The sequence below is a fragment of the Clarias gariepinus genome, chromosome 12, assembly GCF_024256425.1.
Source record: "Clarias gariepinus isolate MV-2021 ecotype Netherlands chromosome 12, CGAR_prim_01v2, whole genome shotgun sequence".
In the NCBI taxonomy this organism is placed as follows: domain Eukaryota; kingdom Metazoa; phylum Chordata; class Actinopteri; order Siluriformes; family Clariidae; genus Clarias; species Clarias gariepinus.
Window position 1 is genome coordinate 33,545,990 of NC_071111.1, and position 22,119 is coordinate 33,568,108.

A 22,119-nucleotide genomic window follows, 5' to 3' on the forward strand; every position below is an offset into this window, starting at 1 on the left:
AGACATTCTGGACTGCAATCTCCTCTGCTTCACCGAGACATGGCTGAACCCAGCGGTGCCGGACCACGCTATCCAGCTGGCCGAGTTCTTCTCGGTTCACCGCATGGACAGGACACGGGACTCCTCCCACACGCTCCTGCACACCAAATCTGGAACTACTGTCCATCATGTGTCGTCCTTTTTATCTACCTCGGGAGTTCACATCGGTCATAATCAGTGCCGTTTATATTCCACCACAAGCGGACACGGACACTGCCTTATACGAGCTGCATGAGGCACTCACACAGCACCAAACACAGCATCGGGACGCTGCGCTCATTGTGGCGGGGGACTTTAACAGTGCCAACCTCAAACGCGCAGCGCCAAACTTTTATCAGCACATCACCTGCCCCACCAGGGGCGAAAGGACACTGGACCACTGTTACACTACAGTCAAGGACGGCTACAAGGCACAATCTCGCCCTCCGTTTGGTAAATCCAACCACGCCGCCATCTTCCTCATGCCAAAATACAAACAAAGGCTGAAACAGGAAGTTCCGGTTTAGAGGGAGGTCGCGCGCTGGATGGACCAATCGGTGGCCGCGTTACAGGACGCACTCGATGACGCAGACTGGGACATGTTCCGAAACAGCTCCAATGATGACGTCAGCGTGTTTACAGAAGCGGTTGTGGGATTTATCGGGAAACTAGCGGATGATACCGTGGAGAAAAAGACTATTAAAACGTTTCCCAACCAGAAGCCGTGGGTGGATAAAACCATCCGCGACGCTCTGAAATCTCACACTGCTGCCTACAACACGGGACTCGCGTCGGGGGACATGGAACCATACAAGGCTGTGTCATACAGCGTCCGGAAGGCGGTGAAAGAGGCGAAGCAGCGCTACGGGAGAAAACTAGAGTCACAACTCCAAAAGAGTGACTCTAGGAGCCTGTGGCAGGGATTAAGGACAATTACGGACTATAAAACACCAACAACCGGTATGACGAACACGGACGTGACTCTGGCAGACGAGCTGAACACTTTCTATGCTCGCTTCAAGGCTGCAGCTAAAGACGCTAGCGATGCTGATGCTAATGCTAGCGGCGCTAGCGGCTGCAGACAGGAAGACACTGCCAGCACCGGAAACGCGTTCATCATCACTGAGCATGACGTGAGGAGAGCCTTCAAGAGAGTGAACACCAGGAAATCAGCAGGACCAGACGGCATCTCAGGCCGTATTTTTAGAGCCTGCGCAGACCAGCTAGCACCTGTGTTCACTGAGATATTCAACATCTCTTTATCTCAGTCATTGAGTGAAGCAGGATGAGGTTTCTTCGGGACAGGAACAATGATGGACTCTTTAAAGCATGTGGGGATCACCGACTATCACCCTGTAGCCCTCACCTCAGTAGTGATGAAGTGCTTTGAGCGCCTGGTCAGAGACTTCATCATTTCATCACTACCCGACACACTGGACCCACTACAGTTCGCTTACTGTTCAAATCGTTCCACAGACGATGCAATCTCACATCTCCTCCACACATCACTTACTCACTTGGACACTAGAAGGGGGAATTATGTTAAAATGCTCTTCATCGACTACAGCTCTGCATTTAATACCATAATTCCCTCCACACTCACGACCAAGCTGGAGCACCTGGGACTCAGCTCATCTATGTGTCAGTGGATCTCCAACTTACATTTACATACATTTACATTTAGGCATTTGGCAGACGCTCTTATCCAGAGCGACTTACAAACTTCCTTACAACTTCCTAACTGGCAGACCACAGGCAGTAAGGATGGGCGGACACGTCTTAGCCTCCATCACTCTCAGCACTGGAGCCCCCCAGGGTTGTGTTCTGAGCCCCCTGCTGTACTCTTTGTACACATGACTGTGTGGCCACTACCGGCTCCACCACCATCATTAAGTTTGCTGACGACACTGTCGTGGTGGGCCTGATCTCTGATAACAACAAGACAGCCTACCTGAAGGAGATTAGGAATCTGGAGAACTGGTGCCAGAGGAACAACCTCCTTCTAAACGTCAGTAAGACAAAGGAGTTGGTAGTGGACTTCAGTACCAAGCGGGAGAGGAACTACCAGACCCCCGTCATCAACGAGAGCCCAGTGGAGAGAGTGGACAGCTTCAAATACCTCGGTGTTCACATCACGCAGGACCTGTCATGGTCCTGTCACATCAACACTGTGGTGAAAAAGGCCAGACAGCGTCTCTACCACCTCAGACGCTTGAGAGACTTCCGACTGCCCCCCAAGGTGCTCAGGAACTTTTACTCCTGCACCATAGAGAGCATCCTGACGGGAAACATCTCAACCTGGTTCGGGAACAGCACCATGCAGGACAGACGAGCTCTACAGAGGGTTGTGCGATCAGCTGAGCGCACCATCCACACAGAGCTTCCTGACCTGCACTCAATCTACAGCAGGCGGTGCTGGACTAAGGCCAGGAAGATAGTGAAGGACCTCAGCCATCCCAACAATGGACTGTTCTCTCTGTTGAGGTCAGGAAAGCGATTCCGCTCCCTGAAGGCCAACACAGAGACTAAGGAGGAGCTTCTTCCTGCAGGCAATACGGTCTCTCAATCACAATCACACCACCACACAGTACTGACCCACACAAATGGTTTTTACACACACACTGGACATTCTGGACATTTGTTTACACTATTGGCCACTGCACAACTACACTTTGTGGTCATCAAATCAAATCACTCCAGCACAAATCACTTTAAGCACATTTGCACTGCACAAGTCACTTTTAATATGTGGATTGCACAACCATGGACATAACCATTCTTTTATTACCATTTATTCGGCTGCTCTTATTGTTTTACATTTTTTCATATATTTTCCATATATTTTCTATATTGTGTATTTTGTGTACAGATATTTTATTTTTTTACTTTTATTTGTATATATTTTTTATTTTATTCTTCCCTAGTTAAACTTACCCTTTATTTTAATTTTCATATTTATTCGCTATTCATATTCTTAGGTCACGAGCAGTTGTCTAAGCATTTCACTGCATATCGTACTGTGTATGACTGTGTATGTGACAAATAAAATTTTGAATTTGAAATGCAGCTGACAGGTCCAGGAGGATGAGGACAGATGACAGTTTAGCATATCTACTAGCATGGAGCTTCTCAGTGACTGACAGAAGGGCAGTCTCTGTGGAATGTCCCACTTTGAATCCAGATTGGTTGGGATCATTAAGGTTGTTCTGTGAGAGATAAAGAGACATTTGGTTATAAACAGCTCTTTCAAGAATTTTGGAAATAAGAGAGCAGTGATACTGGGCGATAGTTGTTAACTTGTGATGGGTCCAGGAAGGGTTTCTTAAGGATGGGAATAACCCTTGCCTCCTTAAAAGCAGCAGGAACATAACCAGATGATGTGGAATGGTTGATGATGGCTGTGGTGAAGGGAAAAAAGGTCTCGTGAGATGGCCTGGAGTATTGTGGAAGGGACTAGGTCTAATGAACAGGTGGTGGGGTTAGATGACGAGATGATCTGTTGAATCTCATCAGATGACAGGTTGGAAAATTCTGCTAAGGGAGGGAAGGGAAGGTCCTGAGGTTCTGCTGTAGGAGTTTGGTTAAAAGCAAAGGACTGGCGGATTGCTGCAATCTTCCCATCGTAGAATGTGGCAAAATCATCAGCAGTCAGAGAGGAAAGGGAAGGAGGAGTCGGTGGGTTGAGTAGTGAGGAGATGTTGTGGAGTTTGCCAGGATCATGTGCAGAGGCTTCCAACTTTTGTCTGAAGAAGAATTCCCTGCCTTGTGTGTAGGAGGGCAGCTGTTTAGAGTTAAAGAGAAGGAGTTAAGGAGAGGGAGAAGGAAAGAGGATTGGAGTTCATTAGATGGAAGGTTGAAATCTACTAGAACAGTGAGAGGAGTGTTAGCAGAAGGAAAAAGACTAAGGAGCATGTCCATTTCATCTAGAAAGTTTCCTAGAGAGCCAGGAGGACGGTAAATAACTAAGATGTGGAGGTTAATTGGAGAGGTTACCTTAACTGCATGATAAAAGTAAGTAAATGATAAAAAAACTGAGATGAGACAGGGTGATAGGCAAAAAGGACCATCTCTTGGACAACAGGAGACCCGTACCACCACCTCTGCCAGTTTCTCGTGGAGTGTGAGAGAATACATAGGCAGAGGATAGGGCAGCCGGTGTAGCTGAGTTCTGAGGAGATATCCAGGTCTCAGTTAGTGCCAGAAAGTCAAAAGAGTAATGGATAGCTAGAGCAGAGATAAAATCTGCTTTCTTTACAGCAAATTGGCAGTTCCAGAGCCCACCTACCACCAGTGCAGGGCAATGAGACAGTACTGGAGGGTAGATGAGGTTTCTGGGAGATCTGCCTCTGTTGTGTGAGTAAAAGCATCTTGGTCTGTGAGAACTGACAGATAGGTTTAAGACACATGCTAGACTGCGGTAACGGTCTATAAAACTTGTAATTTCTTGGTATACAAGAGCTTGAGTCAATTCTCTGTGCACTACCTTTGTTGCAGGATATGCTTATTAACTGCTACAGACACAAGTGTAGAAGACACCTTCAATATATGTAGCTAAGCCCTGCCCACAATTCACACCTTAAGGAAGCTACCTGAAACTACTCTTGATTAACTACTCTTGATAAATACTAGGTACAGTATACAGTATGAACCAATTGTGTTTCAAAAACAGTACAAAAGTTAAAAACCTACCTTACCAGTGGAGAGGAATCCAATTTAGAAAACTAAAGCACACTGTGGGCTCTCGTCTTTCTTATCTCTATAGATGGGTAAATAAACCTCCTAACATCCAAACAGTACAAAATCATTTACCCTATCCCCTTCTTCAGTGGTCCTGGGTGGGACTCTCCCTGATTCCCTTTGTTTGTTGAGTTCTCCGTTTCTTCTCCATGACTCTTATGCGACTTAAGAAAATTAGAAAAACGGACCCCGGTTCTTGGTTTGGATTTTGCACTCGCAAACACTTTCCTCTCCAACCCCATAGGGCTCTTTTCCCTTCCGACACTATTGTCCATATAATTTCATATTTTCTTGGTTTCAGTGCCTTCAAACCATCCCCGAACCGCACCATCCCCTCATTCCAGGGAACCATAAGGCTCTCTCCTGTCCACTTTTTAACTAATTCCCAAAATGACCTAGCACATGGGCAAAACCAGAAAACATGGGCCACTGTCTCTTTCAAGCCACATCCTACCAGGCATAAGGGGTTTCTTGTGCTCCCAAAATGATAGAGGCGTTCTCTTACACCTAGCCAATTTAGGTCTTTTGCCTCACTTTCCAAATAGGCCGGCTGAAGAGAGTTCCATTCCACATCTTGTCCCACAATTTGTCGCGCCAACGGAGCTTCATGGTTTTCCCTTAAAAGGTTGTAAAGAAGCCTGTGCCGTAGTACCTTCCCTCCCTCAATGCATTCAGGAATTGAATGCAAAAACTGTGCCATGCGTTCATAATGCCATGGCCTAACTAATGAGCACAGGCTTGACAGATCTAATAGGGCCAAGCTCCTTAAAGAAAGCCAGAGCCAATATTTGGCAAAGCCTGAGGCTGGGTGGCTAGATGGGTGAACGACAAGCTCTGCATGAAACGCCACTAATATGGCCATGGTTTTTTGGGGCAGATGTGGTACCCCTCTTTCCCCGTTCCCAATCGATTGATACATTTAAGGCTCTTTAAACCAGCTCCACTCTCCCTCCCCAGATAAAACCAAAGATTAGTCTTTCCAGGTTAAGATACCCTTCTAAGGGAATTGGGAACACCCGGGCCAAATGTGTCAACCTGGACAGCACATCTGTCTTGACAACCAAAATTTGGTTAGTAATTGACAACTTTCTTGACCCCCAAAGACTTAGGTGTTGCTGTACTTTCTTCAGCATGCTAACCCAGTTTCTCGCCCCACTAGCCGGATGAAAGAATTGAATCCCCAGTATCCGAATCCCATCCTTACATGTTGGGTAACCACCCCAGCCGGTTGACCGTCCTACCCACGAACCACCCACCATAACCACTGACTTGGAGGTATTTACAGCTGCTCCAGCTGCCCGGCAGTAAGAATTTAAGTGAGCCCTCACTCTCTCCATCTCCTTCATCAGTCAAGAACAGATTTAGGTCATCTGCGTACAAGGAGACAAAGGCTTTACTCCCTTTCCCCCCTGGCACATGAAATCCTTTCAGTCCTCGATCAGCTCGCAGACTAGCAGCTAGCGGTTCAATCGTCAACACGTACAGCAGCGGAGAGAAAGGGCAACCCTGCCTCACTCCTCCCGCCTGCTGCACTGACCTGGACAGGAAGCCATTGACGCAGACTCTGCTGACCGCTTTCTCATAGAGTAGCTTTACCAAAACTACAAAGAAAGGCCCAAAGTTCAGCCTCTCTAAAACGGAAAAGAGAAAGTTATGACTTGTCCGGTCAAAGGCTTTCTCCTGGTCTAAGCTTAGCAAGGCTACAGGGACATTTTGTTCTTCAGCCTTGCTAAGCACATCTCTAATGAGACACAAGTTGAGAGCACAAGTCCGACCTTGTACCCCACAAGTCTGATCTGGGTGGACCACTGAGGCCATAACCCCCCTCAACCTCAGCGTGATGGCCTTCGCTAAAATTTTGTAGTCTACGTTTAGCAAGGTTATCGGGCACCAGTTTGACAGGTCAGACCGTTCCCCTTTTTTATAAAGCAGGGTTATGCAGCCCATCCGCATAGAAGGGGTAAGAAGCCCTTGACCTATACACTCTTGAAAAACGGCCAGCAGATTTGGTCCTATGAGATCCCAGAAAGCTACATAGAACTCCTGTGGTAGCCCATCCAATCCGGGTGCAGAACATCGTTTCAAGGCCTTCTCCAGTTCTCTCGGGGACAAGCCACATTCTAGAGCTTTGCATTCCTCATTTGAAAGTTAGTTTTTGAGCCAGTCCAGCAAGCGAGTCTTGTCCTTTCATTCCTGGCCTCTTTGCCTAAAGAAGCCTTCATAAAATTTGGATGCCATTTCTGTCACGGTGTTTATATTCTTCCCCTCATGCTGCACCACCTCTATTTCAGACTTTCTCGGTCTAGTTCAAACTGCCTCGAAAAAAAAACCTGGATGGGCGCTCCCGCTCCAAGCCCTTTCGAGCCCCAGCCAGTATTGCAAAAGCTTTAGCACGTCTCTAAAAAAAAAAACACCCAATTTGTTCTTTGAGTGTTTCAAAGCTCTTCCAATCCGATGACTCCCCGGAGGCCAACTTTACTCCCAAGATCTGTAGTTTATCTGAGGCAGCTTGGATTACCTGTCGCTCATTCTAAGCCTTTCTTTTGGACCATTCTCCACAGAAAGCTGCTGTGCGGGCTTTTACCCCTTCCCACCAACTTCCCCAGGAAAGCCACTCCTGTCTTAAAGCTTGCCAGCTCTTCCAAATCACCCGATATACTGCATGAAAATCCTCATCCTCCAACAGGCTGGTGTTAAAATGCCAGTAGTTTGGACCCCTACTTTCTACTTTTATCACCACTGTAATCCCCACTACGTTATGGTCTGAGGCCCAAGTTGGAAAATTCGTATAGTTCCTTGCCTCGTGTCCCTTGGAAAAAATAAATAGTCTAGCCTTGATTTGTCTCCCCGTGAATTACTCCAGGTAAATCCCCCCGACCTGGTCCTGCGAGTTCACCCGCATCTTTTAGCTGGACCGTACTGCAGAGGGATCTTATCTCTGCACTACCTCCTCCTGTTTCTTTCTTGTCAAGGGACACATTGAAGTCCCCACCCAGGAGCACCAATCTATTTGTAAAACAGACATGCTCAAGATTTGTGAAGAACCCCCCCTTTCTATCCCCTGTGCAGGGTGCGTAGACATTGATTAGTCTAAGAGGGACTCCCCGAAATTTGCAATCCACACACAAAACGCGTCCTGGCACTATGCTCAGCGTAGCCGTAATTTCACAATCCCACCCCCTAAATAAAATCCCTACTCCATCTGCTTTAGCATTCCCCACCCCCCAAACTGAAATCCCCCCCTTCCAGTCCTCTTGGAAAATCTTCACATCCACATTATCTTTCAAATGACATTCCTGTAAAAATAATACATCAAAAGAAACAAACTCAAGTGACAGGAAAAATGCTCTTCGTTTTTGGAGGCTTTTTAGACCCCTTACATTAAGTGTACAAAAATTAACTAACATTTATCTAGTTTGCCTCCCCTTATAAAGGGGAGACCCCACTCATTCTCTTTCCTCTCCCCATCCCCATAGTCTTTTTAAGCCTATCCTCCTCCCACCCCGGAAACGGGGGACTGGGGATAAGGCCGCCAACACACAGGGTTCACTGTCATCCATATCATCAAGCTCTTGCAATAATTCAAATCTGTTACTCACTTGGCACCGAGTCCTTCTTTGGGATTCCTCCTCTACATCCTCCTTTGGTAAGGGTCGCTTTCCAGTAACAATAGCCCATTCTGGAACCATTTCTGCATCACCTGGAAGGCTGCTCGCCCAGTCGGCTTGAGCCTCGATGTTTGCATTGTCCATAACCTGCACTTCATCTACTCTAGGATTAATTTTTGCCAGTAGATTTTCCTCTGGTATCTCGCCTATGGCCTGAAGCAGTCCTTCTGATTCTTCAACGTCCTTCTCTTTGATGTTTCCCGGCATTTCATGTACAGACGGTTCTCCTTCTCTCTCCATGTTGTGTCCTTTGTCTTGGTCTTGTATTTCTGCACCACATCCTGAAGCTGGATCTGCAGGGCTGTCTATGGTCAAAGCTCCTTCACTCTTGCTTGGTTTCACTTTGGAGCTTAACTTTTCCTCGCCCGTGGGGCCCTCCACCGCAAACAAGTCAGCAAAGGTTCTTTTCCTCAGTCCACAATCCCTATAAAGGTGGTTTCCCCCACCACAAAGACTACACTTCTTAGGGACATCACATTTTGCCGCTACATGGTCTTGGGACCCGCATAATCGGCACTTGCTACTGTTACAAGTGGACTTTGTGTGTCCTATTGTTCCACATTTTCTACAGGTTACCGGCTGCCCAGGATAATACAGGAACCCCCTATGGGGTCCAATAGCAAAGGAGGCTGGAGGCTGCATTACCCTACCAGGTGCAGAAGGATCTGGACGAAAGCGCACTTGATATCTCCGCCTCCCAGTCCAGATTCCGTATGTGTTCAAAAGTTTTTGTCCACCCTCAACTTTCAAACAAAATCTACGTAGAAAGCAGTTTATGTCTTCCTCTTCAACAAATGGATTATACATGTGCACGGTGACAGATACCTCTTCCCAGATGTAAAGAGCTCTTAACAGTAGCCCCTCCAGTGCTGGATGCTCCTGGTTCTTCTCCCATGCAGACATGAACACCAAGCAGGCATCCATTTCTCCAAAAGTAACATCCATAAATCCAATATGAGCAAAATCCTGTAGACAGAGAATGGAAGAAGCTGGTCTAGCCAGCACACCTTGCAAAATTTCCTTAACAAAATGTCCGACACGAAATCTGGTCCTGATGAGTTGACTCGCATTTTTCTTTAACTCAATCCTTACAGAGTTTCTTAGCCACGTCACACGGACCGGCCCGGCAGCATCCACTTCTGACATCTTGATCTTAGCCAAAAGGCCGAGAAGCGATAACCCGTAAACTTCCCAAGACAAGGGTTCACACCTTGACGTCGGGATGACTTCAGAAGGGTAGGCGGTAACATCTGCTGAAAACTCAGGCCCAGAGACCAGGAAATTTCCTTTCATTTCTCACTTTAAACACAATCAAAAATCAGCTTTGCAAGAGCAAAGCCCACAAAAATAAGGTAAACTCATCAACGTTCCTCTCCACGGAAAGCTTTAGTAAAAGGCGAAAGATTTATGAGTGTTTGAAGAGAAACCTGGGATACTTTGGAGGTGCGACCAGGCCCCTGGTCCAGTGTTGCACAGGTAGAGAGCTACCTTAGGGTGAGGGGGCCTGTGAAAGAAGGTTATTGTAAATAGGCGGAGCAGCACAAGGTCAGTAATCGGCAGTAAGAAATGAGGGCTATTCAAATTTTGCCAACAAGGACCAGGTGAGACTTGTGTGCTGTGTCCCTAGAAACGGAAGGCAGTAAAAAAAGAGTGTGGGAGGGAAAGGGGTAAATGGGCAGGGCTGAGATGCAGGCGGAGTGGTGGGCAGTGTGTGTGTGTGTGTAAAAGTAAGTAAGTAAGTAAGTAAGTAAAGTAAAGTAAAGTAAAGTAAAGTAAAGTTGGCATTTCCTGTTTGAAAACATCCATAATTCGTGTAATTCACAACAAGTCTCCAAATTTACATCAATCTATGGTCAACACATGTAAATTTTGACAAATTAAGGTGAGAGTCCCAAATACATAAAACTTGGAAACCTTTCAATTACTGTGCATACACATTTCTTTCTTTGACATTTTGTATGAGTGCACCATTCCTGGAAGTACTGCAATACCAGGTTGATGCGTGGAGCGGATGGAGCAAGCCCCTGTTCCTGCTCCCTAATCTAAAAATCCATTTAATATAAGGTCCTCGTATGGAGGACGTATCAGATATTAAACTGATAAGAACAGATACTACACTTGATCTTAGCCAAAAGGCCGAGAAGCGATAACCCGTAAACTTCCCAAGACAAGGGTTCACACCTGGACTTCGGGATGACTTCAGGAGGGTAGGTGGTAACATCGGTTGGAAGCTCAGGCCCAGAGACCAGGAAATTTCCTTTCATTTCTCACTTTAAACACAATCAAAAATCAGCTTTGCAAGAGCAAAGCCCACAAAAATAAGGTAAACTCATCAACGTTCCTCTCCACGGAAATCTTTAGTAAAAGGCGAAAGATTTATGCGTGATTGAAGAGAAACCTGAGATACTTTGGAGGTGGGACCAGGCCCCTGGTCCAGTGTTGCACAGGTAGAGAGCTACCTTAGGGTGAGGGGGCCTGTGAAAGAAGGTTATTGTAAATAGGCGGAGCAGCACAAGGTCAGTAATCGGCAGTAAGAAATGAGGGCTATTCAAATTTTGCCAACAAGGACCAGGTGAGACTTGTGTGCTGTGTCCCTAGAAACGGAAGGCAGTAAAAAAAGAGTGTGGGAGGGAAAGGGGTAAATGGGCAGGGCTGAGATGCAGGCGGAGTGGTGGGCAGTGTGTGTGTGTGTGTAAAAGTAAGTAAGTAAGTAAGTAAGTAAGTAAAGTAAAGTAAAGTAAAGTAAAGTTGGCATTTCCTGTTTGAAAACATCCATAATTCGTGTAATTCACAACAAGTCTCCAAATTTACATCAATCTATGGTTAACACATGTAAATTTTGACAAATTAAGGTGAGAGTCCCAAATACATAAAACTTGGAAACCTTTCAATTACTGTGCATACACATTTCTTTCTTTGACATTTTGTATGAGTGCACCATTCCTGGAAGTACTGCAATACTAGGTTGATGCGTGGAGCGGATGGAGCAAGCCCCTGTTCCTGCTCCCTAATCTAAAAATCCATTTAATATAAGGTCCTCGTATGGAGGACGTATCAGATATTAAACTGATAAGAACAGATACTACACTTGATCTTAGCCAAAAGGCCGAGAAGCGATAACCCGTAAACTTCCCAAGACAAGGGTTCACACCTGGACTTCGGGATGACTTCAGGAGGGTAGGTGGTAACATCGGTTGGAAGCTCAGGCCCAGAGACCAGGAAATTTCCTTTCATTTCTCACTTTAAACACAATCAAAAATCAGCTTTGCAAGAGCAAAGCCCACAAAAATAAGGTAAACTCATCAACGTTCCTCTCCACGGAAATCTTTAGTAAAAGGCGAAAGATTTATGCGTGATTGAAGAGAAACCTGAGATACTTTGGAGGTGGGACCAGGCCCCTGGTCCAGTGTTGCACAGGTAGAGAGCTACCTTAGGGTGAGGGGGCCTGTGAAAGAAGGTTATTGTAAATAGGCGGAGCAGCACAAGGTCAGTAATCGGCAGTAAGAAATGAGGGCTATTCAAATTTTGCCAACAAGGACCAGGTGAGACTTGTGTGCTGTGTCCCTAGAAACGGAAGGCAGTAAAAAAAGAGTGTGGGAGGGAAAGGGGTAAATGGGCAGGGCTGAGATGCAGGCGGAGTGGTGGGCAGTGTGTGTGTGTGTAAAAGTAAGTAAGTAAGTAAGTAAGTAAGTAAGTAAAGTAAAGTAAAGTAAAGTAAAGTTGCCATTTCCTGTTTGAAAACATCCATAATTCGTGTAATTCACAACAAGTCTCCAAATTTACATCAATCTATGGTCAACACATGTAAATTTTGACAAATTAAGGTGAGAGTCCCAAATACATAAAACTTGGAAACCTTTCAATTACTGTGCATACACATTTCTTTCTTTGACATTTTGTATGAGTGCACCATTCCTGGAAGTACTGCAATACCAGGTTGATGCGTGGAGCGGATGGAGCAAGCCCCTGTTCCTGCTCCCTAATCTAAAAATCCATTTAATATAAGGTCCTCGTATGGAGGACGTATCAGATATTAAACTGATAAGAACAGATACTACACTTGATCTTAGCCAAAAGGCCGAGAAGCGATAACCCGTAAACTTCCCAAGACAAGGGTTCACACCTGGACTTCGGGATGACTTCAGGAGGGTAGGTGGTAACATCGGTTGGAAGCTCAGGCCCAGAGACCAGGAAATTTCCTTTCATTTCTCACTTTAAACACAATCAAAAATCAGCTTTGCAAGAGCAAAGCCCACAAAAATAAGGTAAACTCATCAACGTTCCTCTCCACGGAAATCTTTAGTAAAAGGCGAAAGATTTATGCGTGATTGAAGAGAAACCTGAGATACTTTGGAGGTGGGACCAGGCCCCTGGTCCAGTGTTGCACAGGTAGAGAGCTACCTTAGGGTGAGGGGGCCTGTGAAAGAAGGTTATTGTAAATAGGCGGAGCAGCACAAGGTCAGTAATCGGCAGTAAGAAATGAGGGCTATTCAAATTTTGCCAACAAGGACCAGGGGCCTCATGTATAAAACTTTGCGTAGATTTCATCCTTAAAATGTGCGTACGCACATAAGGCAGAATTTGCGTACGCACAAAAGTTTTTAGATTTATAAAACCGTACGTACGCCAGAACCTGCGCAAGGTTCGCTTTATAAATCACAATTATCTGAATATTGTGCGTAGGTGCACGTGCTTATAGCTTACCCCAATCTCCTCCTGAAATAACCATATTTGGAGGTTAAGACCGCCTATTTTGAATATGTATGATCTCCCTGCATATTAATACGACCGATAATTGTCATTGATCTGTTGGCTAAAAATGGAAAAACAGAAACGAAAAGCAAAAAAAAAAAAAGAAACTTCACCGACTGCGAGATGGAGGTACTGCTGTCTGAGGTGGAGGGCCGAAAAAAAGTTTTATTTGGTGGGCTCTCTGCGGGCATTTCAAATAAAAGAAAGATGGTAGAATGGGAGCAAGTATAACAGAAGCAGTCAATGCTGTTACATCGGTGCCTCGCACAGTCCAAGAGACCAAAAAAAAAAATGGTCAGACTTAAAAGTAGTCGTTAAAAAAAAGAATATGTGCACACAGGCGCAGTGTCGTAACAACTGGTGGTGGTCAAGGAATCACTGACCTCTCAGCCTTTGATGTAAGGGTGGGCGCGATTATAGGGGAAACAGGATTAAGTGGAGTTCTTCCAGAATTCCAAAGTGATACGGATGTGATTTGCGGTGACGATGGTAAGTAATTGATTTATCTACACATTATATAAGTTTTTGTCTGTTTAAAAATCTGCTTTTTTATTGTGGATAATTTAAATCAACCAATTCAAATTCCGCGGAAGTGGAAAGTCCTAAAATATCCAAGTGACAAATCTAGCAATAGATGCAGCTGTCCTTAAGATACGTTTATTAAAACAGTCGATTTTCCTGTTTATTCATATGCAAATAAAAAATAACTTAAAAAGACAACACCACTTGTACTTGAACACACAGCGCGGTTTCTCCGCGAGGGTCTTTCCAATACTGGCCGTAATTTAGAACACAATTCCAAGAGAATGGCTCTTGGAAATAAAAATCGGCACATGAGCCAATCATCATCATGAGCAAGGAAATCTTCACGGTCTCTGGAAACACGCTCCCTCCGTAGAGCGTCATTAGCAAGGTCTTCTAACAGCGCTAGAGCATCCATTATGATGATATGTTATATACGCACATACCTTTTTATAGCCCATTCATAAAAAAAAAAGTAAATTCAAAGTATTTGCACTTGGTTAAGAATGCTGATAATGATAATTCAGGTTGATGCAATTTGATTAATTGAGTGATGACTATTTTAAATAGTTGTTGCTATTTGGGCCAGTTGGTGTCGCCAAAACACATACTCTTTTAAAAGAGTGCGTACGCACGGTCAAGAGCATCCTTACGGTGCGCACTTATTTACGCCAAGTTTATTTTTTATAAATCCCGATATGTGCGTGGAAAAATGCGTACGCATATTTCTATGCCCATTTTGGGCGTACGCAACGTTTATACATCAGGCCCCAGGTGAGACTTGTGTGCTGTGTCCCTAGAAACGGAAGGCAGTAAAAAAAGAGTGTGGGAGGGAAAGGGGTAAATGGGCAGGGCTGAGATGCAGGCGGAGTGGTGGGCAGTGTGTGTGTGTGTAAAAGTAAGTAAGTAAGTAAGTAAGTAAGTAAGTAAAGTAAAGTAAAGTAAAGTTGGCATTTCCTGTTTGAAAACATCCATAATTCGTGTAATTCACAACAAGTCTCCAAATTTACATCAATCTATGGTCAACACATGTAAATTTTGACAAATTAAGGTGAGAGTCCCAAATACATAAAACTTGGAAACCTTTCAATTACTGTGCATACACATTTCTTTCTTTGACATTTTGTATGAGTGCACCATTCCTGGAAGTACTGCAATACCAGATTGATGCGTGGAGCGGATGGAGCAAGCCCCTGTTCCTGCTCCCTAATCTAAAAATCCATTTAATATAAGGTCCTCGTATGGAGGACGTATCAGATATTAAACTGATAAGAACAGATACTACACTTGATCTTAGCCAAAAGGCCGAGAAGCGATAACCCGTAAACTTCCCAAGACAAGGGTTCACACCTGGACTTCGGGATGACTTCAGGAGGGTAGGTGGTAACATCGGTTGGAAGCTCAGGCCCAGAGACCAGGAAATTTCCTTTCATTTCTCACTTTAAACACAATCAAAAATCAGCTTTGCAAGAGCAAAGCCCACAAAAATAAGGTAAACTCATCAACGTTCCTCTCCACGGAAATCTTTAGTAAAAGGCGAAAGATTTATGCGTGATTGAAGAGAAACCTGAGATACTTTGGAGGTGGGACCAGGCCCCTGGTCCAGTGTTGCACAGGTAGAGAGCTACCTTAGGGTGAGGGGGCCTGTGAAAGAAGGTTATTGTAAATAGGCGGAGCAGCACAAGGTCAGTAATCGGCAGTAAGAAATGAGGGCTATTCAAATTTTGCCAACAAGGACCAGGTGAGACTTGTGTGCTGTGTCCCTAGAAACGGAAGGCAGTAAAAAAAGAGTGTGGGAGGGAAAGGGGTAAATGGGCAGGGCTGAGATGCAGGCGGAGTGGTGGGCAGTGTGTGTGTGTGTAAAAGTAAGTAAGTAAGTAAGTAAGTAAGTAAAGTAAAGTAAAGTAAAGTAAAGTTGGCATTTCCTGTTTGAAAACATCCATAATTCGTGTAATTCACAACAAGTCTCCAAATTTACATCAATCTATGGTTAACACATGTAAATTTTGACAAATTAAGGTGAGAGTCCCAAATACATAAAACTTGGAAACCTTTCAATTACTGTGCATACACATTTCTTTCTTTGACATTTTGTATGAGTGCACCATTCCTGGAAGTACTGCAATACCAGGTTGATGCGTGGAGCGGATGGAGCAAGCCCCTGTTCCTGCTCCCTAATCTAAAAATCCATTTAATATAAGGTCCTCGTATGGAGGACGTATCAGATATTAAACTGATAAGAACAGATACTACACTTGATCTTAGCCAAAAGGCCGAGAAGCGATAACCCGTAAACTTCCCAAGACAAGGGTTCACACCTGGACTTCGGGATGACTTCAGGAGGGTAGGTGGTAACATCGGTTGGAAGCTCAGGCCCAGAGACCAGGAAATTTCCTTTCATTTCTCACTTTAAACACAATCAAAAATCAGCTTTGCAAGAGCAAAGCCCACAAAAATAAGGTAAACTCATCAACGTTCCTCTCCACGGAAATCTTTAGTAAAAGGCGAAAGATTTATGCGTGATTGAAGAGAAACCTGAGATACTTTGGAGGTGGGACCAGGCCCCTGGTCCAGTGTTGCACAGGTAGAGAGCTACCTTAGGGTGGGGGGGCCTGTGAAAGAAGGTTATTGTAAATAGGCGGAGCAGCACAAGGTCAGTAATCGGCAGTAAGAAATGAGGGCTATTCAAATTTTGCCAACAAGGACCAGGTGAGACTTGTGTGCTGTGTCCCTAGAAACGGAAGGCAGTAAAAAAAGAGTGTGGGAGGGAAAGGGGTAAATGGGCAGGGCTGAGATGCAGGCGGAGTGGTGGGCAGTGTGTGTGTGTGTAAAAGTAAGTAAGTAAGTAAGTAAGTAAGTAAGTAAGTAAAGTAAAGTAAAGTAAAGTAAAGTAAAGTAAAGTTGGCATTTCCTGTTTGAAAACATCCATAATTCGTGTAATTCACAACAAGTCTCCAAATTTACATCAATCTATGGTCAACACATGTAAATTTTGACAAATTAAGGTGAGAGTCCCAAATACATAAAACCTGGAAACCTTTCAATTACTGTGCATACACATTTCTTTCTTTGACATTTTGTATGAGTGCACCATTCCTGGAAGTACTGCAATACCAGGTTGATGCGTGGAGCGGATGGAGCAAGCCCCTGTTCCTGCTCCCTAATCTAAAAATCCATTTAATATAAGGTCCTCGTATGGAGGACGTATCAGATATTAAACTGATAAGAACAGATACTACACTTGATCTTAGCCAAAAGGCCGAGAAGCGATAACCCGTAAACTTCCCAAGACAAGGGTTCACACCTGGACTTCGGGATGACTTCAGGAGGGTAGGTGGTAACATCGGTTGGAAGCTCAGGCCCAGAGACCAGGAAATTTCCTTTCATTTCTCACTTTAAACACAATCAAAAATCAGCTTTGCAAGAGCAAAGCCCACAAAAATAAGGTAAACTCATCAACGTTCCTCTCCACGGAAATCTTTAGTAAAAGGCGAAAGATTTATGCGTGATTGAAGAGAAACCTGAGATACTTTGGAGGTGGGACCAGGCCCCTGGTCCAGTGTTGCACAGGTAGAGAGCTACCTTAGGGTGAGGGGGCCTGTGAAAGAAGGTTATTGTAAATAGGCGGAGCAGCACAAGGTCAGTAATCGGCAGTAAGAAATGAGGGCTATTCAAATTTTGCCAACAAGGACCAGGTGAGACTTGTGTGCTGTGTCCCTAGAAACGGAAGGCAGTAAAAAAAGAGTGTGGGAGGGAAAGGGGTAAATGGGCAGGGCTGAGATGCAGGCGGAGTGGTGGGCAGTGTGTGTGTGTGTAAAAGTAAGTAAGTAAGTAAGTAAGTAAGTAAAGTAAAGTAAAGTAAAGTTGGCATTTCCTGTTTGAAAACATCCATAATTCGTGTAATTCACAACAAGTCTCCAAATTTACATCAATCTATGGTCAACACATGTAAATTTTGACAAATTAAGGTGAGAGTCCCAAATACATAAAACTTGGAAACCTTTCAATTACTGTGCATACACATTTCTTTCTTTGACATTTTGTATGAGTGCACCATTCCTGGAAGTACTGCAATACCAGGTTGATGCGTGGAGCGGATGGAGCAAGCCCCTGTTCCTGCTCCCTAATCTAAAAATCCATTTAATATAAGGTCCTCGTATGGAGGACGTATCAGATATTAAACTGATAAGAACAGATACTACACTTGATCTTAGCCAAAAGGCCGAGAAGCGATAACCCGTAAACTTCCCAAGACAAGGGTTCACACCTGGACTTCGGGATGACTTCAGGAGGGTAGGTGGTAACATCGGTTGGAAGCTCAGGCCCAGAGACCAGGAAATTTCCTTTCATTTCTCACTTTAAACACAATCAAAAATCAGCTTTGCAAGAGCAAAGCCCACAAAAATAAGGTAAACTCATCAACGTTCCTCTCCACGGAAATCTTTAGTAAAAGGCGAAAGATTTATGCGTGATTGAAGAGAAACCTGAGATACTTTGGAGGTGGGACCAGGCCCCTGGTCCAGTGTTGCACAGGTAGAGAGCTACCTTAGGGTGGGGGGGCCTGTGAAAGAAGGTTATTGTAAATAGGCGGAGCAGCACAAGGTCAGTAATCGGCAGTAAGAAATGAGGGCTATTCAAATTTTGCCAACAAGGACCAGGTGAGACTTGTGTGCTGTGTCCCTAGAAACGGAAGGCAGTAAAAAAAGAGTGTGGGAGGGAAAGGGGTAAATGGGCAGGGCTGAGATGCAGGCGGAGTGGTGGGCAGTGTGTGTGTGTGTAAAAGTAAGTAAGTAAGTAAGTAAGTAAGTAAAGTAAAGTAAAGTAAAGTTGGCATTTCCTGTTTGAAAACATCCATAATTCGTGTAATTCACAACAAGTCTCCAAATTTACATCAATCTATGGTCAACACATGTAAATTTTGACAAATTAAGGTGAGAGTCCCAAATACATAAAACTTGGAAACCTTTCAATTACTGTGCATACACATTTCTTTCTTTGACATTTTGTATGAGTGCACCATTCCTGGAAGTACTGCAATACCAGGTTGATGCGTGGAGCGGATGGAGCAAGCCCCTGTTCCTGCTCCCTAATCTAAAAATCCATTTAATATAAGGTCCTCGTATGGAGGACGTATCAGATATTAAACTGATAAGAACAGATACTACACTTGATCTTAGCCAAAAGGCCGAGAAGCGATAACCCGTAAACTTCCCAAGACAAGGGTTCACACCTGGACTTCGGGATGACTTCAGGAGGGTAGGTGGTAACATCGGTTGGAAGCTCAGGCCCAGAGACCAGGAAATTTCCTTTCATTTCTCACTTTAAACACAATCAAAAATCAGCTTTGCAAGAGCAAAGCCCACAAAAATAAGGTAAACTCATCAACGTTCCTCTCCACGGAAATCTTTAGTAAAAGGCGAAAGATTTATGCGTGATTGAAGAGAAACCTGAGATACTTTGGAGGTGGGACCAGGCCCCTGGTCCAGTGTTGCACAGGTAGAGAGCTACCTTAGGGTGAGGGGGCCTGTGAAAGAAGGTTATTGTAAATAGGCGGAGCAGCACAAGGTCAGTAATCGGCAGTAAGAAATGAGGGCTATCCAAATTTTGCCAACAAGGACCAGGTGAGACTTGTGTGCTGTGTCCCTAGAAACGGAAGGCAGTAAAAAAAGAGTGTGGGAGGGAAAGGGGTAAATGGGCAGGGCTGAGATGCAGGCGGAGTGGTGGGCAGTGTGTGTGTGTGTAAAAGTAAGTAAGTAAGTAAGTAAGTAAGTAAAGTAAAGTAAAGTTGGCATTTCCTGTTTGAAAACATCCATAATTCGTGTAATTCATCAAAATCCATCTGCTGGTATGTCACAACAAGTCTCCAAATTTACATCAATCTATGGTCAACGCATGTAAATTTTGACAAATTAAGGTGAGAGTCCCAAATACATAAAACTTGGAAACCTTTCAATTACTGTGCATACACATTTCTTTCTTTGACATTTTGTATGAGTGCACCATTCCTGGAAGTACTGCAATACCAGGTTGATGCGTGGAGCAGATGGAGCAAGCCCCTGTTCCTGCTCCCTAATCTAAAAATCCATTTAATATAAGGTCCTCGTATGGAGGACGTATCAGATATTAAACTGATAAGAACAGATACTACACTTGATCTTAGCCAAAAGGCCGAGAAGCGATAACCCGTAAACTTCCCAAGACAAGGGTTCACACCTGGACTTCGGGATGACTTCAGGAGGGTAGGTGGTAACATCGGTTGGAAGCTCATTCCCAGAGACCAGGAAATTTCATTTCTCACTTTAAACACAATCAAAAATCAGCTTTGCAAGAGCAAAGCCCACAAAAATAAGGTAAACTCATCAACGTTCCTCTCCACGGAAATCTTTAGTAAAAGGCGAAAGATTTATGCGTGATTGAAGAGAAACCTGAGATACTTTGGAGGTGGGACCAGGCCCCTGGTCCAGTGTTGCACAGGTAGAGAGCTACCTTAGGGTGAGGGGGCCTGTGAAAGAAGGTTATTGTAAATAGGCGGAGCAGCACAAGGTCAGTAATCGGCAGTAAGAAATGAGGGCTATCCAAATTTTGCCAACAAGGACCAGGTGAGACTTGTGTGCTGTGTCCCTAGAAACGGAAGGCAGTAAAAAAAGAGTGTGGGAGGGAAAGGGTTAAATGGGCAGGGCTGAGATGCAGGCGGAGTGGTGGGCAGTGTGTGTGTGTGTAAAAGTAAGTAAGTAAGTAAGTAAGTAAGTAAAGTAAAGTAAAGTTGGCATTTCCTGTTTGAAAACATCCATAATTCGTGTAATTCATCAAAATCCATCTGCTGGTATGTCACAACAAGTCTCCAAATTTACATCAATCTATGGTCAACGCATGTACATTTTGACAAATTAAGGTGAGAGTCCCAAATACATAAAACTTGGAAACCTTTCAATTACTGTGCATACACATTTCTTTCTTTGACATTTTGTATGAGTGCACCATTCCTGGAAGTACTGCAATACCAGGTTGATGCGTGGAGCAGACGGAGCAAGCCCCTGTTCCTGCTCCCTAATCTAAAAATCCATTTAATATAAGGTCCTCGTATGGAGGACGTATCAGATATTAAACTGATAAGAACAGATACTACACTTGATCTTAGCCAAAAGGCCGAGAAGCGATAACCCGTAAACTTCCCAAGACAAGGGTTCACACCTGGACTTCGGGATGACTTCAGGAGGGTAGGTGGTAACATCGGTTGGAAGCTCATGCCCAGAGACCAGGAAATTTCATTTCTCACTTTAAACACAATCAAAAATCAGCTTTGCAAGAGCAAAGCCCACAAAAATAAGGTAAACTCATCAACGTTCCTCTCCACGGAAATCTTTAGTAAAAGGCGAAAGATTTATGCGTGATTGAAGAGAAACCTGAGATACTTTGGAGGTGGGACCAGGCCCCTGGTCCAGTGTTGCACAGGTAGAGAGCTACCTTAGGGTGAGGGGGCCTGTGAAAGAAGGTTATTGTAAATAGGCGGAGCAGCACAAGGTCAGTAATCGGCAGTAAGAAATGAGGGCTATCCAAATTTTGCCAACAAGGACCAGGTGAGACTTGTGTGCTGTGTCCCTAGAAACGGAAGGCAGTAAAAAAAGAGTGTGGGAGGGAAAGGGTTAAATGGGCAGGGCTGAGATGCAGGCGGAGTGGTGGGCAGTGTGTGTGTGTGTAAAAGTAAGTAAGTAAGTAAGTAAGTAAGTAAGTAAAGTAAAGTAAAGTCGGCATTTCCTGTTTGAAAACATCCATAATTCGTGTAATTCATCAAAATCCATCTGCTGGTATATCACAACAAGTCTCCAAATTTACATCAATCTATGGTCAACGCATGTAAATTTTGACAAATTAAGGTGAGAGTCCCAAATACATAAAACTTGGAAACCTTTCAATTACTGTGCATACACATTTCTTTCTTTGACATTTTGTATGAGTGCACCATTCCTGGAAGTACTGCAATACCAGGTTGATGCGTGGAGCAGATGGAGCAAGCCCCTGTTCCTGCTCCCTAATCTAAAAATCCATTTAATATAAGGTCCTCGTATGGAGGACGTATCAGATATTAAACTGATAAGAACAGATACTACACTTGATCTTAGCCAAAAGGCCGAGAAGCGATAACCCGTAAACTTCCCAAGACAAGGGTTCACACCTGGACTTCGGGATGACTTCAGGAGGGTAGGTGGTAACATCGGTTGGAAGCTCATGCCCAGAGACCAGGAAATTTCATTTCTCACTTTAAACACAATCAAAAATCAGCTTTGCAAGAGCAAAGCCCACAAAAATAAGGTAAACTCATCAACGTTCCTCTCCACGGAAATCTTTAGTAAAAGGCGAAAGATTTATGCGTGATTGAAGAGAAACCTGAGATACTTTGGAGGTGGGACCAGGCCCCTGGTCC

General features: G+C 44.4%; 23 non-coding genes across 23 annotated transcripts; all 23 read right to left on the reverse strand.

Annotated features, from left to right (window-relative positions):
• Window positions 1-9,743: 9,743 nt before the first annotated feature.
• On the reverse strand, window positions 9,744-9,858 carry LOC128535094 (U5 spliceosomal RNA). Its single transcript, XR_008361825.1, has one exon. It is a non-coding gene; the product is annotated as a U5 spliceosomal RNA (small nuclear RNA).
• Window positions 9,859-10,380: 522 nt separating this feature from the next.
• On the reverse strand, window positions 10,381-10,571 carry LOC128534953 (U2 spliceosomal RNA). The gene has a single exon (XR_008361698.1). It is a non-coding gene; the product is annotated as a U2 spliceosomal RNA (small nuclear RNA).
• A 143-nt stretch (window positions 10,572-10,714) lies between these two features.
• Window positions 10,715-10,828, reverse strand: LOC128534897 (U5 spliceosomal RNA). Its single transcript, XR_008361647.1, has one exon. It is a non-coding gene; the product is annotated as a U5 spliceosomal RNA (small nuclear RNA).
• A 522-nt stretch (window positions 10,829-11,350) lies between these two features.
• LOC128534853 (U2 spliceosomal RNA) lies at window positions 11,351-11,541 on the reverse strand. The gene has a single exon (XR_008361612.1). It is a non-coding gene; the product is annotated as a U2 spliceosomal RNA (small nuclear RNA).
• Window positions 11,542-11,684: 143 nt separating this feature from the next.
• On the reverse strand, window positions 11,685-11,798 carry LOC128534898 (U5 spliceosomal RNA). Its single transcript, XR_008361648.1, has one exon. It is a non-coding gene; the product is annotated as a U5 spliceosomal RNA (small nuclear RNA).
• A 524-nt stretch (window positions 11,799-12,322) lies between these two features.
• Window positions 12,323-12,513, reverse strand: LOC128534966 (U2 spliceosomal RNA). Its single transcript, XR_008361709.1, has one exon. It is a non-coding gene; the product is annotated as a U2 spliceosomal RNA (small nuclear RNA).
• A 143-nt stretch (window positions 12,514-12,656) lies between these two features.
• On the reverse strand, window positions 12,657-12,770 carry LOC128534900 (U5 spliceosomal RNA). Its single transcript, XR_008361649.1, has one exon. It is a non-coding gene; the product is annotated as a U5 spliceosomal RNA (small nuclear RNA).
• A 2,053-nt stretch (window positions 12,771-14,823) lies between these two features.
• On the reverse strand, window positions 14,824-15,014 carry LOC128534837 (U2 spliceosomal RNA). Its single transcript, XR_008361597.1, has one exon. It is a non-coding gene; the product is annotated as a U2 spliceosomal RNA (small nuclear RNA).
• A 143-nt stretch (window positions 15,015-15,157) lies between these two features.
• Window positions 15,158-15,271, reverse strand: LOC128534901 (U5 spliceosomal RNA). Its single transcript, XR_008361650.1, has one exon. It is a non-coding gene; the product is annotated as a U5 spliceosomal RNA (small nuclear RNA).
• Window positions 15,272-15,791: 520 nt separating this feature from the next.
• On the reverse strand, window positions 15,792-15,982 carry LOC128534978 (U2 spliceosomal RNA). Its single transcript, XR_008361720.1, has one exon. It is a non-coding gene; the product is annotated as a U2 spliceosomal RNA (small nuclear RNA).
• A 143-nt stretch (window positions 15,983-16,125) lies between these two features.
• Window positions 16,126-16,239, reverse strand: LOC128534902 (U5 spliceosomal RNA). Its single transcript, XR_008361651.1, has one exon. It is a non-coding gene; the product is annotated as a U5 spliceosomal RNA (small nuclear RNA).
• Window positions 16,240-16,777: 538 nt separating this feature from the next.
• On the reverse strand, window positions 16,778-16,968 carry LOC128534990 (U2 spliceosomal RNA). Its single transcript, XR_008361731.1, has one exon. It is a non-coding gene; the product is annotated as a U2 spliceosomal RNA (small nuclear RNA).
• A 143-nt stretch (window positions 16,969-17,111) lies between these two features.
• On the reverse strand, window positions 17,112-17,225 carry LOC128534903 (U5 spliceosomal RNA). The gene has a single exon (XR_008361652.1). It is a non-coding gene; the product is annotated as a U5 spliceosomal RNA (small nuclear RNA).
• A 515-nt stretch (window positions 17,226-17,740) lies between these two features.
• LOC128535002 (U2 spliceosomal RNA) lies at window positions 17,741-17,931 on the reverse strand. The gene has a single exon (XR_008361742.1). It is a non-coding gene; the product is annotated as a U2 spliceosomal RNA (small nuclear RNA).
• Window positions 17,932-18,074: 143 nt separating this feature from the next.
• On the reverse strand, window positions 18,075-18,188 carry LOC128534904 (U5 spliceosomal RNA). The gene has a single exon (XR_008361653.1). It is a non-coding gene; the product is annotated as a U5 spliceosomal RNA (small nuclear RNA).
• A 515-nt stretch (window positions 18,189-18,703) lies between these two features.
• LOC128535014 (U2 spliceosomal RNA) lies at window positions 18,704-18,894 on the reverse strand. Its single transcript, XR_008361753.1, has one exon. It is a non-coding gene; the product is annotated as a U2 spliceosomal RNA (small nuclear RNA).
• Window positions 18,895-19,037: 143 nt separating this feature from the next.
• LOC128534906 (U5 spliceosomal RNA) lies at window positions 19,038-19,151 on the reverse strand. The gene has a single exon (XR_008361655.1). It is a non-coding gene; the product is annotated as a U5 spliceosomal RNA (small nuclear RNA).
• A 535-nt stretch (window positions 19,152-19,686) lies between these two features.
• On the reverse strand, window positions 19,687-19,877 carry LOC128535111 (U2 spliceosomal RNA). The gene has a single exon (XR_008361840.1). It is a non-coding gene; the product is annotated as a U2 spliceosomal RNA (small nuclear RNA).
• Window positions 19,878-20,015: 138 nt separating this feature from the next.
• LOC128534907 (U5 spliceosomal RNA) lies at window positions 20,016-20,129 on the reverse strand. Its single transcript, XR_008361656.1, has one exon. It is a non-coding gene; the product is annotated as a U5 spliceosomal RNA (small nuclear RNA).
• A 535-nt stretch (window positions 20,130-20,664) lies between these two features.
• LOC128534893 (U2 spliceosomal RNA) lies at window positions 20,665-20,855 on the reverse strand. Its single transcript, XR_008361643.1, has one exon. It is a non-coding gene; the product is annotated as a U2 spliceosomal RNA (small nuclear RNA).
• Window positions 20,856-20,993: 138 nt separating this feature from the next.
• LOC128534908 (U5 spliceosomal RNA) lies at window positions 20,994-21,107 on the reverse strand. Its single transcript, XR_008361657.1, has one exon. It is a non-coding gene; the product is annotated as a U5 spliceosomal RNA (small nuclear RNA).
• Window positions 21,108-21,646: 539 nt separating this feature from the next.
• On the reverse strand, window positions 21,647-21,837 carry LOC128534747 (U2 spliceosomal RNA). The gene has a single exon (XR_008361516.1). It is a non-coding gene; the product is annotated as a U2 spliceosomal RNA (small nuclear RNA).
• Window positions 21,838-21,975: 138 nt separating this feature from the next.
• Window positions 21,976-22,089, reverse strand: LOC128534909 (U5 spliceosomal RNA). The gene has a single exon (XR_008361658.1). It is a non-coding gene; the product is annotated as a U5 spliceosomal RNA (small nuclear RNA).
• Between the last annotated feature and the right edge of the window lie 30 nt (window positions 22,090-22,119).